Source organism: Syngnathus typhle, linkage group LG11 (genome assembly GCF_033458585.1).
Source record: "Syngnathus typhle isolate RoL2023-S1 ecotype Sweden linkage group LG11, RoL_Styp_1.0, whole genome shotgun sequence".
Classification (NCBI taxonomy): domain Eukaryota; kingdom Metazoa; phylum Chordata; class Actinopteri; order Syngnathiformes; family Syngnathidae; genus Syngnathus; species Syngnathus typhle.
The window spans coordinates 9,501,623-9,518,621 of NC_083748.1; the positions used below are offsets into that span (position 1 = coordinate 9,501,623).

At 41.9% G+C, this 16,999-nt stretch overlaps 1 protein-coding gene across 1 annotated transcript in view; it reads right to left on the bottom strand.

The window, feature by feature from the left end:
* dlgap4b (discs, large (Drosophila) homolog-associated protein 4b) overlaps positions 1 to 16,999 on the bottom strand; it is a 50,561-nt gene that overhangs the window by 18,753 nt on the left and 14,809 nt on the right. The window contains exon 3 of the mRNA XM_061290514.1: positions 4,837 to 4,876. The gene's annotated coding sequence lies outside the window, so the exon portion shown is untranslated. The remainder of the gene's footprint in view (positions 1 to 4,836; positions 4,877 to 16,999) is intronic.

The following is a 16,999-nucleotide window of genomic DNA, read 5'->3' on the forward strand; positions in this document are numbered from 1 at the left end:
TTGATTGAGGTGCGTGTGGTGGATTTCAGTTCAGAAATATGACGGCAGCGTGAAACAAACTCTGAATCGGTCAAAATCAATTCATTGAGCATATTATTTTTATCATCATCTTTATTAATTTTTGCTAAAATCAACCCCCCCCCATCTGTGATTGCTTTAAACATAACATAAAACCCGTTGTGTTCACACCCACAACGGCGCAAAACACCTTTTCTTTTTGTGTGCACTGGGCGCAAAAATAGAACCCAAGGTGTAACTGTTATCAAACAGCACTAGTATTGCAAGTCTACACTAGCAATTATTAAATAAATCCAACGACGGCTTGTATTTGTAAAAACACAACTGTACATAAAAGTCCCCACTCACCATTTACAACTTCTAAAACGATACCGTGTGCATAATTAACCTCCAATGTCCACTACGGCATATCTGTATAAAGTGCTTGAATAGATGAAAACCAAGCGGCCACTATTCATGCTGATATTCATGATATCCAGCGTAACTTCAAATCTAAAACAGCCAGACTATTAACCATGCCCACATGAGAAAAGGGAATCATCTAGGTCAAACGTCTGCACTCCGTACTTGGGGAGTACATACAAATGTTTAATGCTCAGCGCATGCAACAATGCGAGTGTGAGTGTTCACGGTGTGTGTGTAATATTACACTCTGCGTGGAGCGTCTGGTGGCAGCCGCGTGCACTGGGAAGCTGCAATCTGTTCCTTCAAGGGGGGGTAGGGGCATTTTGGCAGCGTGTCCAATTCATGACCTCGGCCACACTGGGCCAGTTGTCGCCACTCGCAAGAAGAGGGACATGACGCTGAATAAAAAGTCACATTTTATATCTTGCTGATGTTTTGTGGCATGTGTCAAAGTAAAATATCAAACGCCACCGTGTATATTTGTCACGAGGATGAGCTTGTTTCTCGTCCATTAAGTGACAGACAGCATTAAGGATGCTAATGATGAGGAGTATCACACACAGATTATTTTTCTCCAGTGAAATATCACCTCTGGAGCTAGATCATGAATATGTAAATACACATTTTCAAGCTGGAGTTGTGCAAGGCTAATTTGAATTTGTCAACATTTCCGTTGCATAAAAACTCGTTGAACTCTCCCGTGAGCTATTAATACCGCTTACACAATCGGATGAGATTGAAGATGAGCTGGATCAAAGGTGATATTTCTAAATTTGGATTGACATAAACAGAGAAGATGGCGGAATTCTGCCCAATATGTCTACCACAGCAATCTTCAGTGATGTTTGGTATATTTATGTGTCATGCAGAGTTGTTTTTTTTACACTTCATTTCGAAACCAGCAAGTCAGTGGGCGGGCCTGTGCAAAAGATAACATCCCCTCATCTGAGCATTGGTGCACAGCTCACTCAGAATCGAGTCCATCTGCTGTACTGGCCCGGAACACATGGGGCAACTCTAGCGCGTCTGTGAGTGGGCTCTCAATTATGGGTTTCAAACTTGCTGTTGAGGAGGAAGCGAGGGCGTGAAGTTTCGGCGCGAGGTTGACGGCAGTGAAAATGAAAGCCATCCAGAGGGAACGAGGCGGCTTGCGCAGCGGCGGAGGAAGATGAGAGATGAGTTGTCAGGAGAGTTCAAATCTTTAGAAACATGTCAAACCAAAAGGAGTTTTAGTTGAGAAGATCTCTCAAGAGGGTGCTTGTGCTCAAGGTTGAAAAGGGGGCACATGGAACTTTTTTATTTATCTATTTATTTGTACTCATTTGGAAAAATACTTTGGGCACCAAGGAAAAGAAGGGAAGCAACTCAATTATTTTATGGGTCTCCGTCAGGTCAATGCACAAACCTACGCCCGACCTCAAGTCATGTGACACGTACTAAATAAATGATGTGAGAGTGAAGGAGTCTAACCTTGTCCTAATTATACCTTATGTGTTCCATCAGTGCTGTGCACTGGCCTATTTTCATCGCTATAAATTTATCACCCTCCCCTCTGTTGTGAGAGATAACCCGCACTCATTTTAGTCCATCTCTCAAGACCGCCAGGCGGAGAGGAAGGCAGGAAAAAACTGGTGGCACAGTGTCACTGCCTCCGCTGGCAGCTGAGCTCTGCTTCTATGCCCTCGAAAATCACTTCCGCTTTGCGAGGGAGCCAACCAAAAGTGTTTTCTGTCAGATAGAGTGAAAAATATTTCAGCATGATTTAACAACCGCATGATCAGAAACACTGATAGCCGTTCGGAACTTAGTATGCCGACATGGTTGAGCCAGAACTTGTGAAAATATAACTCAAAGTCTCGCTTGGGTTCTTCTGTCAATGATGAAACAATACGATCTTTTTCCACTTAATCCGCTGCAAATCGTGAATGAATTCAATAAATTCAAAACATCAGACAGACGTCCCATCATCAGTATGCACTCAAGCGTATTTTTCGAAATGCTCGTTTATTCCAATGCTTGAATGCACCACTGAAGACGCTTAGACTTCTCTCTCGCACACTCACACCTAACCACACACGAGTAAAAAAATCTCAAAGAACCATTGCTCTGAGGGTACTTAACCAACCTTGATTCTTAAAACGCAGCATTGCCTTCGTCCAATCTCTTTCATGTGATATGCAAAGAATTTCGAAAATCATTCAAAGGGAACTTCTTGTTTCTTGGCCTTTGTTTGACCTTCAGAGCAAACAACGTCTGGTTTTTATCAAGAGCGCTCAACTTGTCTCGCTTTGCACGTGTATGAGCAACCATCTACGGTCCATCACGAGCAGGCGAATTCCCACTCACCCCACCAGCATAATCCTGAAATCTAATCCACTTCCAAATGCCCTTGGAATGACACAGTTGAGTCCAAACAATCTTATGGACTTCACCCTGACAGAGGAAGCAGTGACGCAGAGAGATTTCCCGTCGTATGAGGGACGACCAGGAAATGGAGGACACCAAGTGGGTCATATTCCATATTCATGCCATTCAATCCCCACATGATCTGACGTCACAATAATACCAATAATGGCCGTCTGTCAAGCCGCCGGTCTGTCAGAAGCGCCGGGTGGGAGCCGTTGCCATGACAACAGCCATAAAGCCAGCAGGACAAGCCAAGATGGCTCACAGATACATTTAATATGACATTTAGGTGATGTGCTCTCTAAACCTTTAGCTCATATGGCTTAGCCCCCAAAGTCATATGAAGGCTTAAAACACAGCACATCCATTTGCAATTTACTCTCTGGGGATAGTTTGTACCGTAGCTTTATTAAAAGTATATTTATACTACAAATGTGTCATCTTAACATGTGGAGAAAAATAAAAAGACGTCACGGATACTAATCTCTGCATCTAACAGTTTAGAAGCTCTGCTTGGCTTTTGACTTTCCACTTTGATCAGAGTTACTCCACAACTGATCCGATCATCCGCGGGCAAATGTTGCCTGTCACACCTAAATTGTAAAGTCTTCATTTTCCAGAGTAAACGTCTTGTGATTCATTGATCATCTGATTAATCGCCGTGGAGGCAAAGGCCAGTGTCAAATAGAACCTCCCGATTCATTTCCAACACCTCCAGCATGGCCTATTGTGCGTGCGATTCCACTTCCACACTCTCATCCACTATCCCGGGAGGGATGCGTGGAGCTCTGTGATTGGAGCATTTTGTTATCACCTATACACAGCCACACTGCCAGCAGGATCGCCGTTTCGACAGGAAACTGCAAATCTATATGTGCACGAGAGGGTCTTACACGCGTCAGACTGTTAATGAGAGTATTTTAATGCAACCGCCCCCCTCCAAGGACGACAAGGACAGAATCTGCGTGGCTCGGAAAAGATGAGCACGAAAGAATGAATGACCGTGGCTTGACATTAAAGGATTTATTTAACGACATTGTGGATCTTTTTTTTACGAAGCATAATCCTTAAAGTACAAACCAAGTGTGCCGTTAATTTAGCTTTTAAGACAAGCAACATGGTGGAGAAGACTTCTCGAGAGAGTTGCATTTATTTATGGCAGCGTTTGTGCAACTTGTTCTCACTTATTTAAATATTCTGGTGCCACTGACAGCTCAAGGCAAGAAAAATAAGAGGGAGGGAAAGACGAGACGATATAAAAACACTGCAGAAAAATTGCAGGTTTACATAAGTGTGGCATTGTTACTACACGATTATTATTCGATCCTATGATTAGTCATAAATTTGCTTACTTACAAAGAAATTGGCATTCACCAATTTCTATGGTTGTTTAGGAGAGACGCGAGATCACACAAAATGTACAAGCTGAAGAATGTTTTGGTTTTGATCGAGTTGAATAAATGTAATTTGATCCCCTGCAACAAAACCAGAATTCCAAGTAATTATCAACACTTGTCATGTGCATAAATCACCATCAGGTTTCCTCAATCTGGAGTTGCAAGAAAGATCGGAGAAATATTTTTCCGAGGTCCCAGCAGATGATCTTCCAACAGTGATGTCAGTCTTTGGTTTTCTATTTCGTCATGCCTTATACATTTCAGCCTCTACTTCAAAGTTTACACTCATCCTATCAAAGTAAAAAATGATAATTTTCTGCAGAAGTAACTGGAAAGCCTTACATCTTCATCTACATTGATATCGCCTTTAGCCTTCCTTGTGCTCGAGATGAAATATTTCTAAAACAGGAAACTGAAAGGAAGGTTGTATTTGAAATGGGAATTTCACTTTCTCTTGCTCCAGTGTGGACTCTTTGAAGTCCTGCCAGGGTGCTTGCAGTGGAATTTCAATCGGTTGCTGAAATGTTAGGTGAAGATGCTCCAGCATCACTGCTCCTTCATGTTCGACCTTCAACAACATAAACGATTAAGGTCAAAAGGAAAGACTTACATTGGCATCTCAATTCCGTGAAGTTCTGATCCCAACGTTCCTGAAAAAGAAAACACGACATTATCAACCTAGATCACATTGTCACGCTTTACACACATCACCAAGCGTGTTCAAATAATCAGATGGCGGGCTAAAGCGCTTGAGGCCGAGTCATGTTGAAGTTCAAGCAAGGAAAAGTCGACTTTTCTTTGACCTACTTTCCTCCTCTACTCTCAATAGCGCATTTCAATGGCGGCGTGCTCCCACTCATCCATATTCCGCCGGCTTTTATAACACCTGCAGGGTTTGAGACGCTTTGACAATGTTGAATGCGGACTTGGGTCACCCCAGCACTTCGGCAAACACTCTCAACCACGTGTCCTGTATGATAACACCACAAATGGGTTAACGCTCTGCCACAAGATTGTGCTTTTGCATCTTCATGCGTATAAAAATCCATTTGAGTATTGATCTTTCTCTTCCTCCAGTATTATGTGTGTTCATTACATCCCAAGCAAAAACCAAACCGAAAGCCCAGCTATAGATTTTTTTTTTGACAGACTCTGTAGAAAATACCCATCTTTCATAATGACCTTCAAAATGTAGCAGAAAATCTATAATCCATCACTTTGACAGGACATTTAAAACATGCACAAATACTGCTGCGGCTTCCTTTTAACATTTGTATGTGTCAAAGACTCTCGGACAAATTATTATTATTATTATTAATAATAAAAATAATAATAATATTATTGTTATTATTATTATTATCTATTTTATTGAAGATCTAATTGGAGCAGCAAATTATTGCGGTTGTTCAATCCAAGTTTTTTCCAGATGGCTTAAATAAAGCCTCTTCTTTCTCAACACAGTAATTCATACCTTTGTCACATCTCAGATGGATTACAGCAACGCATTTTATTTTGGAGTCAGTCAATCCTCCATCGAAGCCCAAAATGCTGCTACTTGCCTCTTGACGGCTTCTCATGAGAGAGAGAGAGCTCCTGCTGTATATACAGCAACTTCTACTCTGACATCTCTGAGTGATTTTTAAAGATTCTATTTGCCGCCTCTTTTGGCCACACCACTGCCAATCGCAAAAATTGGGCGAACATCTTTCCCCCTCGTTGTGTTTCACTTTGATTTTTCAGAGTGCTACGACCTTTAAAAACAAAATGTCAAGAAACAAAGGCATGGAGTATCTCCACCTCTTAGCTGTGTTAACGGCGCGAAAGGTCATCCTCAAAACAGCTTTAAGATCTACATACAGAACTACAACAGAAACGAAAAACACCAACGACAAGATATTAGACATTTCTAGTAGCAGGAGTGCATGTCAAAGGTTAATTGAGAATAAGGATTTGCTAAACTTACTATACGACACTTTGAGGGATTGAAGGTAGATTTGTCTCGCAGCAGCAACCCCCTTGCTTCATTGCACACAACTGATTTGAAGTACTAATGTCAAACTGCACTTTGCAGCTTGCTTAAGCCACGGTGAGATAAATTAATAATGAGATCGAGGCATCAGACTGGAAGGATCTGCTGATTGGGCCAAAAGCTCCTTCCACAGGCCAGGATGAGGAATGAGTTTTTTTTTCCAAACCACATTGCAGCGAAGTATACTAGGTCTATTTTTCAACACCTGTCCCGATGATATTCAATACCGCATTTGCACTTGATCCATTAGAGCTTGACTAGTGCCAACCAGGATCTGACCTGCAACTTAGACCTGATTAAGTGAAACTCTGATGTATTTTGACATAACTATGATGTGGAATAAAATTATGATACGCAAAGCAATTAATGAGTGCTGCAGTGAAGCTACATGCAAGTTTGACATCATCGAAACACACCACTTGGTTGACATATACTCCCTTCTCCACCCATAACCATCTGCTCTCTCATTTGGACATCCCCATGGTGCCTTTAGGGACCTCCAGAGCAGCTCACATGACATCCAATAGTGAACACTCAATAACCCAGAACTACAACTGCAAACATCTATCCAATCAGCAGATGCAGAACTTCTGGATTACTTTCAAGGAACCAGAATCAATGGTGTATTGTTTGATGTTTACTGGAGAGCTTCTCAGCCTTAGAAATGTGGTTTGAATTTGCGAACTAAAATATGAACCTCTCAATGACTTACATAACACTAACAAAAAGGAGTTGTCAGTTGAAAAAAAAAGGAAAAAAAATCCCTCATCGTCAGTATTTAATGATGAAATTCAATTGCTCCAAGATCAGGTCACAATGTTAAGGTCGTAATGTTTAAACTGCGTAAAAGCTCCCTCGGTGCTTTGGCAAACCAAAAAGGAAAAGGCTGAAGATGATAATGTTTCCTTTCGAGCAGTTTGTAGCCTTCAACGAGCAGATGGGAGACGACTCAAGTGGGAATCTAGCCGCTGAGGCAGCGTGACAACATTTTGGGAAATCATCGCATGCTCGTTTCAAAAAAACCCTCAACATCACCTCTCATGACTCAGTCGCTTGGTGACAACTCAAGCAGCTGGATGAATTGCACCTCGCCTGCAATATTTGGAAGCGAGCGTGAGTCATCACGCCGCTGTTTGCCATCCTTCGGGAATCAGGAAGCACCAGGGTTGTTAGCGAACACATATGAAACAAAAATAACACCACGCTTCTTTTGAACATCATATTTTGTAGTCTTGTGTAGCAAAGTTCACATAGTGGCAAACTCCCACTGTGACAGAAAAAAAAGACCTAAAACATTCAACGTTTATTTTTCCCTGGTTTTCCTTGAGTCTACCCCTCGTTGAGATAATCAATGAAGCTGCTTTTATGTTTCGTGCCTCTGGAGGAAAGAAGTCATGGCAAGTGATTTATTTGTGTTGTTTCTCGCAGTCTATTCATTTTTTAAATCAAATCAAGACATCATCAGGATACATTAGTCAAGCCATATCAGTCCTTTGTCACCTCCACTTGAGTCTCCAGCACTTAGTCGAATCAATAAATACGTCAGCGTTTTTTTTAATATCGTACGCGCTCACGCTTTCATCAATCGTTTGTGTCCTAACGAGGGGGATGCAACACATTCAAGATATTCATACAGCTTACGTGCATCATGCTGCCTTCATCTACTCAAGAGAATCTGTCAGATGTGGACAGTCAAGTGGCAGACGGTGTAAATAGAGACTGCTGCTAGAATGCAGGCTGACAGTGAACACAGCATGCTTGCTCTGCAGGACCTGGCTCCAGAGAGACAAAATAAACACACAAACACACACACACACACACGAGCATGCTGTTTATGCATGGACACATAGCCATAAAGCTTGCTCATTGACACACTTCACAGGGGGAGCAGGTAGACAGCACCTGTCACTCACGGGTGTCACTCTCGGCAGTAAAAATGAAATGAATATAAGCTACACGTGCGTATTACAGGCGAATGGAAAACAATAATGTGGGCTCTCTGAGGACGGAGTGATTAACTCAATTACCGTGTGACTTTTTCTGGAGACTGCTACTCAAATTGCTGCGTGGTGCCTGTGGGAATGAAATGCTAAAAGGGATTATGTGAGGCTGAAGGTTGGGAGATGGAAAATAATGATGATAAAAAGCTCCCCTATAGCTTTGGAGTGGAACATAAATCTACTGCATGGCAATGTTTGCAAATGGAAACCATTATTTATCACTTGGGATTTTGAAATTTGTGAAGGCTTGGTGGACTCGCTATTTATCACTTGGGACTTGGGAAGGTTTGGTGGACTAGATTGAATCATTAACTATCATTTTTATCGATCTGAGCCTAATAGTATTTCTTTCCACTTAAATGAAAGCACACAGAGGAGCATTCAAATTCATTTGCCCCCTTATGTAATTTGTGTAAATTGGTGCTGCCTTCATGTGTTACATCAGTGAAGATTAATGAGTCCGTCTCTAAAGATGGCAAGCCATGATTACCTCCACTGAGCGTCACAGATGAGCCTGTGTTTAGGCTCATGAGCAGATCCTTTCCTTCTCAAACCTGCCCATTTTACTCTTGGTTTATGATGCTCTTTCTATACAGCTCTCACAATGTTTCCGTTTCTATGTAAAGTAGAGTTAATGGTTGGCTGCCCACATGTCGGCGTGGATGCTTTGTGGCTTTGGGCCAGCGTTGTCTTGTTATGTAACGCTGTCAGCGATGAGCTAAGCAACAACAGGTTACAGCTGCCAGCCGAATGATTTGCTCAATCGGCTCTTTCGCAAGGTTGCGGAGCAGCAATGCGCTCAATTGAGCACAAAGTGAAATCTGTCCGTCCGTCCCAAGTGTCAATAGTGAACCTGCTGTGAAGTGTTTCTTCTAAATCATAATGCTGTATCAAAGAAAGTAATATATGCAACATTTCTACTCATGCAAAGTGATAGCAGCCATTACGTTAGCAGGATGACTCTCTCAGGAGACTTTTTTGGAGGCTTCCAGTGAGAGAAGTAGTTATTTGCACACATCTAAGCAAGTCACATTCAATAATGGCCCACCGAGAGTCACGGCATTAACAATGATGCAATTACCGCCGTCTGGAATATGGCCGACGGTACTGTCAACAACCTGCCTATGGCAGTAATTCTCAATTTAACATTGTGTTGATTAAGATTGATCAGTCGCTGGCGGCCACTGTGATTGTGTTAGCCTTGAACACAACGCCGGCTTGGAAAAGGAAAGCGAGCTGAGGAGATCAAACTAACTGGAACAAATGGGGCGCTGGCAGCACCTGGCCAGATGGCTCCAACGTACTGGTGGCAAAAGATGTTAGCGGAGAAGCTCGCATGAGATGAGGGAATTGGATTTTTATTAAAGTAAAGAAGACGGATGGCCGAGTCCCCAAAGTGGTGGTTCTGTCAGAGAGCGACTTGGAAAGAAGGCCAGCTTGTCACATTTAACAGACAAGAAAGAAAGACGCGTTGGAAATTGGAACAAGAACATGGCGGCCTACTGTAAAAGCTCATGGGATGCTCTCGGATGAGACAGCTGCTGCATTTAGTCGGAAGTGTATCTGGCTAGCTTCATGTGATGCTCAGATTGGATTATCTCGTTCATCTTAACCTCGAACTTGCTCGGAAGTAGCTTGGAGAATCTTCGGTATTCACCATCACTTCTTTTGTACCAACAAACACAATTTTTCTTTTCTTTTTTTTTCACAATGCCACTGCTGAAAATTACACACTAAATTTATCACCTTCGACCAAATCGGGCACGTTGCACACTGACATTCAATTAGCATAATAGCTTCAAGGTCATCACAGCTCAAATACCCCTGAGACAAATGGTGCCAGAAGTACATTTTTATGCTCACTTGACCCAGAAATGGGAGCACGGTGTTAGTCCTCTACAGTAATTCAATAAACACAGCGATCCAATTATACGGAACTTCCCATTTTCTTTCAGATAATGTCTACATGATACACAGCGTGAGCTAAACACTCAGTAAATTGGAATTGAGGGGCAAGGATAGTATTCTAGGCTAAGCACAGAATGAGCTCACTATGCTTTTTCCCCTCAGAGTGAGTCTATAAATTGTGCACGCCTGCCCTGCGGTTAGCTGGCAGTGTTAGCACAGCCTTTAAAAGACTGCATGAAACAGACATCTGGAGCGTCTTCAACCACAGGCACAAACATCTGCTGCAGCACAGTGGCAACAACATTGTGCCGGTCCAACTGTGCAAAGTGTTTCCCCAAGAATACACAAACACATTTCAGTTCTGGCTGGAAAAATTACATAATCGCCATTTGTTTTTAATTTGTTCAAAGCGACACACGTAAATGGTGGAGAACTAAATCCTCTTCAACATGTGTCACTAAAATGTAAGTGGCCATGATGTTGCTGCTGGTTAGAGAATCCGAGTTTCTAAAATATCGTTAAAGCGAATACGGTTTAGGAGCACTAAATTGAATTAATGTGAGCAAAAGCGCAGGATTAAAATGATGAATTAGTATTTTCAAAACTTGAGACAACTTAAGCCATTTTTCTTATTCATATATTTTCCTCTCTGGGAAGAAAAAAAGTGGATTCCTGTTCCTGTGATTTAAATAAATAGGACTGTTGTTGCCCTGGGCTCTCCTTTAATTTTCCACTTCACATCCTGAGTCAGCCTGAGCAAATGGGACGAAAAAAAAAAAAGACATGGCGGCCTGTTGCAGCAAAACCCAGCATGACCTGCAGAGGGGAAAGCTATAGTTGAAAGTGTGACATAATGGATGAATTCCCTGATTGGAAATTTAAAAAAAAAAAAAAGAAGCCTTTAACCTCATCGGCTGATTAATGAGCAACAATAAGCACTTTTAGTGACCAGATGATGGTGAGTCACATGCAGTTGAGAAACATGCTATGACCATCCGCCTCATCACCGAGTCTATTTGTAAATGCACCTGAGCCAAAGTGAGCTCAGTTGCAACCCACGATGGTCTCGTCGTGTCGCAGACTTTGCGCAGGCAAGATGCGTACTCCTCTGTCACACAACCAGCACGTCAGCCTCGAGCTTGACGGGATTGTGTTCTTTGACCGCCCACTGAGACTTAACACATCACATTGAAATTGCTAAGCAGAACCCGTAACTACTATTAGCCCTCTTTAAAGCGAATGACAGAGGCGGTTCTTTTGGAGACTGGCTCGGTGGAAGAAAAGCCTCGTCATCTATCAACGACCCACTCGTGTTTTCTCTCGTCGGTGTCGTGAGCGTAATGAGAGGTCTCCTCTGCTGTTTGCATTGCTGTGCCATCAAAGTCGGTGGTGGAAGGGGAAAAGAGTTTCTCCGCTCTCTGCGTTGTTATTTTGACCCCCAGCCTCCTCTCCATCCCCTCGCTTTCACCCTATGCGACTGCAGAAAGCTCTTTAAAGATGCCCAAGGGCTTAACCACTTTAACATTATTACACGAGCATGTCTCACTCAAAGCAATCCCAAGCCAATTGAGAGGCTTACATCTTGACCATGCTAGCTCAGAGGAGAGAAGGTCCCCGCCTGGCCTAGTGACATGACCAAACATCACTTGGTTGAGTCATGCAATCTTATGTAATTCTGTGATTTAAAATGCAGTTTGTTTCAGATAATCTATGGTTTTAGGAGTCAATGCAGTGTGCAATTAACATTTAGCATTTAATTTGCCGAAGATTTGTGAATTGTGTCCTAGCAGCTCCTTGTAAATTGCTGACTGTGCATGCACTCTTTTGACTTGTGAACAAAGACCTTCATTTCTGAAGCAGATGATTATTCGCTAATGCGTCAAACTGCCATAGTATAGCGCCAAGGACTTATCCAAAGTCAGATTTTGATTGCCTAAAGTAGTGTGGCAGACCTTTATGAATAATTTTCACAAGCTTTACATTATTTGTGCTAATTAATGCAGCAGGAGTTTTACCAAGTGATTTTGAAACTCAGCGTCATTGTGCATTTTTCCAACTTCAAATTAATTTCACTGCAGGCCAGATTTGGCCCACAGGCCAGAGTTTGACACCCATAGTCTACATAATGACTTTTTCCAAGATGCTTTAATTCCAATGTCAATGTGCTGACAGAGCAATTCAATAATTGAGAATATTTTGATCTACTTGTAATCTTTGGGCTGTGTTCAATGGCAGCCATTAATGATGTACCTTGTCCGTGTGGGTGCCAGGATGAGACAGTTTCTTGCATCCTTCTGTTTTTTCAACCCTCCACCCCCACAAGTACAACCAAACTACCTGCTAAGCACAGAAAGTTACATAAACACTTGTATTATTTGTAAGTGGAGCTCCAAATGGGTTTAGAAAACACGAGGGAATCTCAGGTTTTTAAAATGCGGCCAAAAATACTACCTTGAGGTTCTGCAGCTAGAAGTTCAGGTGGAGACTTACTTTTCTGATAATTTTTTTTTTTTGTGAGCTTTGCCATAGTACAGTATGATAAAATATAATCCTACTTAATAATATTTAACTAATTGTTTTTTATATATTATTATAAACTATATTATTATATGTTATATATAACATATTTTTTGATACAGCCAAATGCTTGCGACTAAATTATAATGCACATGTTTGATGTTCTTATGTCGGCTTGAAAAAAATTGCTTGGAAGTCTTCTTTTCATTGAATCAAATATTTTCCGTTTACGTTTTTATACAGATCCAAGTTTCTGAAATGTGCCCGCAGCTCCGGCTAATTAAATGTTTTATTTATTACTCGCAAGACCAGATGGGATACTCAACTGACACACAATCACGGCAGGCAGACACACAAGCAGATGTGCAACCCCGTTCCCTCGCTACAGGCCACTGGAATACACGTCTGCACATACAAAATGGCACAATCACGGACGGGCACACGCCACAAAACGCTGCCACCCCATCTTGGCTCACGACGTCATCACTATTTCTATCCACTAAACTCACAGATATGGAGCAGACGGCAGGTGGTTTAAAATCCTGAGCCAGACACGGTCACCCATTCCATTCGCGCAAAGTGCACCAGAAGTTATTGCGCTTTACGGCAGCGATGAAACATGAGGCGAGAAAAAAAAAGACAATCACAGATGGATGAGACGAGAGGCTGGGGCAACAAGAGGAGACCGAGGGGAAGTGGAACAAGGTCAGCTTGATGAGATAGCAACAGCGGGAAGCGATAGAGGGGCATCGAGATGAAAGTGGGATGTGACCCAATGACCTTAGGTGGGCTAGTGTGGATGCTTTGCCAGCACATGGATGAGTAACATTGTGACATAAAAGCAAGGATAGCCAAAATTAGAGCACTTTGATACAGCTTTGCTCATGGCTCCACACACGCTGCGCTGACGTGTTCATGATGCCAAAGCTCCACTTGTGGCCAGATGACGTGGCCTTAATCTGCCCCGTCAGGGTTTATTTACCATTTTAAAGACGTTAGCCCTTTTTGCAAATCGCAGCCGCCATGCTATTTGTGCATGTATGTGAGAAGTCTTCACTCTTGTGTTTAAATCAGCACACTTGATAAATAACATTTAGGGAGACTTGGAGAGAAGTCTCGTTTGCTACATTTTATTATTTCAGCGTTATCGAGCATGGCTTTGGACTTTATCTAAATGCTTTACGCCTTAAAGAGGATTAATGGTGCACAGAGGCTTGAAAAGGTATATTGGCATAGATAGTCTTAATCTCAGAGGAACAACTTCTTCCTCATCCTCAATAGAATAATGGAAAACTAATATACTCCACGGGATTTGTTGTCCATGCAGGCATGATAACAAAAGATATGGAAATTTAATTAAAACGATCCTGAGTTACGTACAAAAGTTGCGAAAATGAGCATGTGAGAATTCAGTAATAAAAACCGCGATGAATGCACCACTCCGCATAAAAAAAATAAAGTAGAGGATGACAAGTAAAAAAATTTTTAAAGGTCAACTGTTGAATAGAAAGTGATACCAGCTCACTTCTTGCACTTTGAATGAAAATCTCTAAAAGTCTCCAGTAAAGTGAGAGAATATATTCATGCCTTTGTCACCCATTGTTAGAAGAATATTTCAAATTCAGTAAAGCACATGAAGGCCATGCAACAGCAGCACGTGGAAATTAGCAGGCTGTCTCAGGCTATTGCACAATACTCAGCTTCTATTTATTTTTATTATTACAATTGATCTTTTATGTTGCAACCATCAGACCGCCCAAAAATTCGAACATGTATATACAGAATTCGGCAATATAATCCATTTTACATCTAACGACTTGAAGAATATAAATTTGTTAAATTTCACATCTAATTTTCTCATTTTTGTTCAATTCCGTATCTGATTTCCAAACAAAACGTTAGACGGCAGCAGCAGGTCCCGTAGGCTGTTCATCACAGCCCGTCTTATTTTAGTAATAGCTCCTCATCTGAGAATGACAAAGTGGCTGTGATTTGTCTCATTTTGGGTGTTCCACACGGTCCAATTACTGCTATAATTGAGGCCGACCTCGTTAATTAGCACATACGATAAATTGGTTTTCTGGAAGAGCAGAATGCAAGATGGAGGTGAGAAGGTGAACGTGTGAGATTGGAAAACCTACTCTACCTGGATGTCAGGCTGAGCCAAACATGTGTTATGTTAACAATTTCAAACACTTTCACCCATTTCATGTCTGACAGTCCGATAAGGTCAAGGGTGTCAAACTTATTTTTGTCGTGGTCCAAATTGTTGCTATGGCTTCCTGAGCAAGGCCGTTATGGTTGTAAAGTTTGAACCCTTATAAATGTAGAGTGGAACCTCTACTCATGAAGTTAATTGGTTCCGTGGTCGGGTTTGTAAGTAGAAAAGTTTGTAAGTAGAAGCAACGTTTCCCCTAGGAATCAATGTAAAAGCAAATGATGCGTGCCGGACTATCGTAAAAGTCAAAGCCCTATTTTTCCATGTAAAACACAGAAAACCAAAACAACAGTTTTATTTTTGCTTTTTCAAACCTAATAATAATAAAAATAATTTTCGGGTTACATGAATTAATGGCACGTTCCAGAGAATAGGATGGACATTTTCCAGAACATGCACATGATGAGATCATAACGTCTTTTCGATTTGGTGAAGCAAGACGGGACTCATTAGCCGATGATATTTTGGTACTCCCTGTTCTAAGTCACCGTTGTATGTTTTGAAGTTTTGTTAAAGTCACAAGGCAGCTCAAGTGCGACAGCAGCTGTCGTGTTAGTCAGTTAAGACCTTGTGCACACTTACTGGATTCCACGGTTGTCTGATTGAAGCAAACGTTCCTCTTTCTACAATATAAAAATGGAAATGACGACTCTTTTTCAGTGTCTATCAAGGTCGTACAGAAAAAAGTAAATTTGAATAATTTATGTTAACACATTTCAACCAAAAGATTGTTTCTTTGAGTTCTCTTATGGTGTTGTTTTACATGATTACAAAACAGAGTTAAGGTTCCTAATTACAACTGATCCCTGTTGGCCACATTATTGAGACCAGCCCGAGAGCTGGTGAAACAATAAAAGAAAATTAAGATCGCAGCGACAATTATTTGTTAACAACCTTTGTGGCCACTGTTAATTTGCAAAGGGCAGCGTGGCTCTATCATGCTGCGATCAAATACGGTAAAGTCCAATGTGATCATTAACAACCCATTATTGTGTCCGTCCTACCGACCTTTACATTCCTGTACGTACGTTTCTATTGTAATTTGTGACCATTTGTACGCAGAGGGGCAGATCTTTAAAATTTAAGAATCAGACTCGGTTGGTGGAGCACTGGGTAGCACGTCTGCCTCACAGTTAGGAGGGTGCGGGTTCGATTCCACCTCCGGCCCTCCATGTGTGGAGTTTGCATGTTCGCCCAGTGTCCGCGTGGGTTTTCTCTGGGCACTCTGGTTTCGTCCCACATCCCAAAAAACAATGCTTGGTAGGCCAATTGAGCACTCCAAATTGTCCCGAGGTGTGAGTGCGGATGGTTGTTTGTCTCTGTGTGCCCTGCGATTGGGTGGCAACCAGTTCGGGGTGTCCCCCGCCTACTGCCCGATGACAGCTGGGATAGGCTCCAGCACGCCCGCGACCCCCGTGGGGACAAAGCGGTCCAGAAAATGCATAGATGGATGGATGGACTCGGTTGGCAAAACGACGTCATGACATTCCTACTTTATAGGTTGCGCAACAATAGTGCAGACCTGTCTACCAAAGAAAAGAGAGGAGAGCCAATTCATCGATTGAAAAGTAAAGAAAAGGTAAGTGTGCAGAATTCGGAGGGAGAAGCATTTGCGAGAGTGAGATGTCATACCGAGACGTGATGAAAGCTAATGGCTCTTAGATGCGTATACGACTCTTAGATGCCATGTCTTAGCACTTCCTGCTGTCATCACAGATGAATTATGTATTAAGCTTATCAAAGTGATGGCAACAACAAATGGAGACCTAAATGAAAAAAAAAAAAAAAGCATCAACAGTAAGCATCAGAGTGATACGGTGGACCAAATGTTCTTGTCAGCTGGGTGTCGAGCCCACGTCGTCGCTTAATCTCACTGTGAAATTCAAATTGTCTTCCATGACTGGAAGCTCGGCAGAGCTAAAAATAACAAGAAAAGTAGTTACATGGTGGGAATGGCCATAAATGTCTTGGACGGTAGAAAATGGAAGGGAGCTCATAAATTAATAATTTGAAGTATAAAAATTAGCTCCACACAAGCCATTCATCTTTGTAATGATTCGCACAGAAAATCAGGTAGGAACATTTCTGGCTCTGGTCGTTT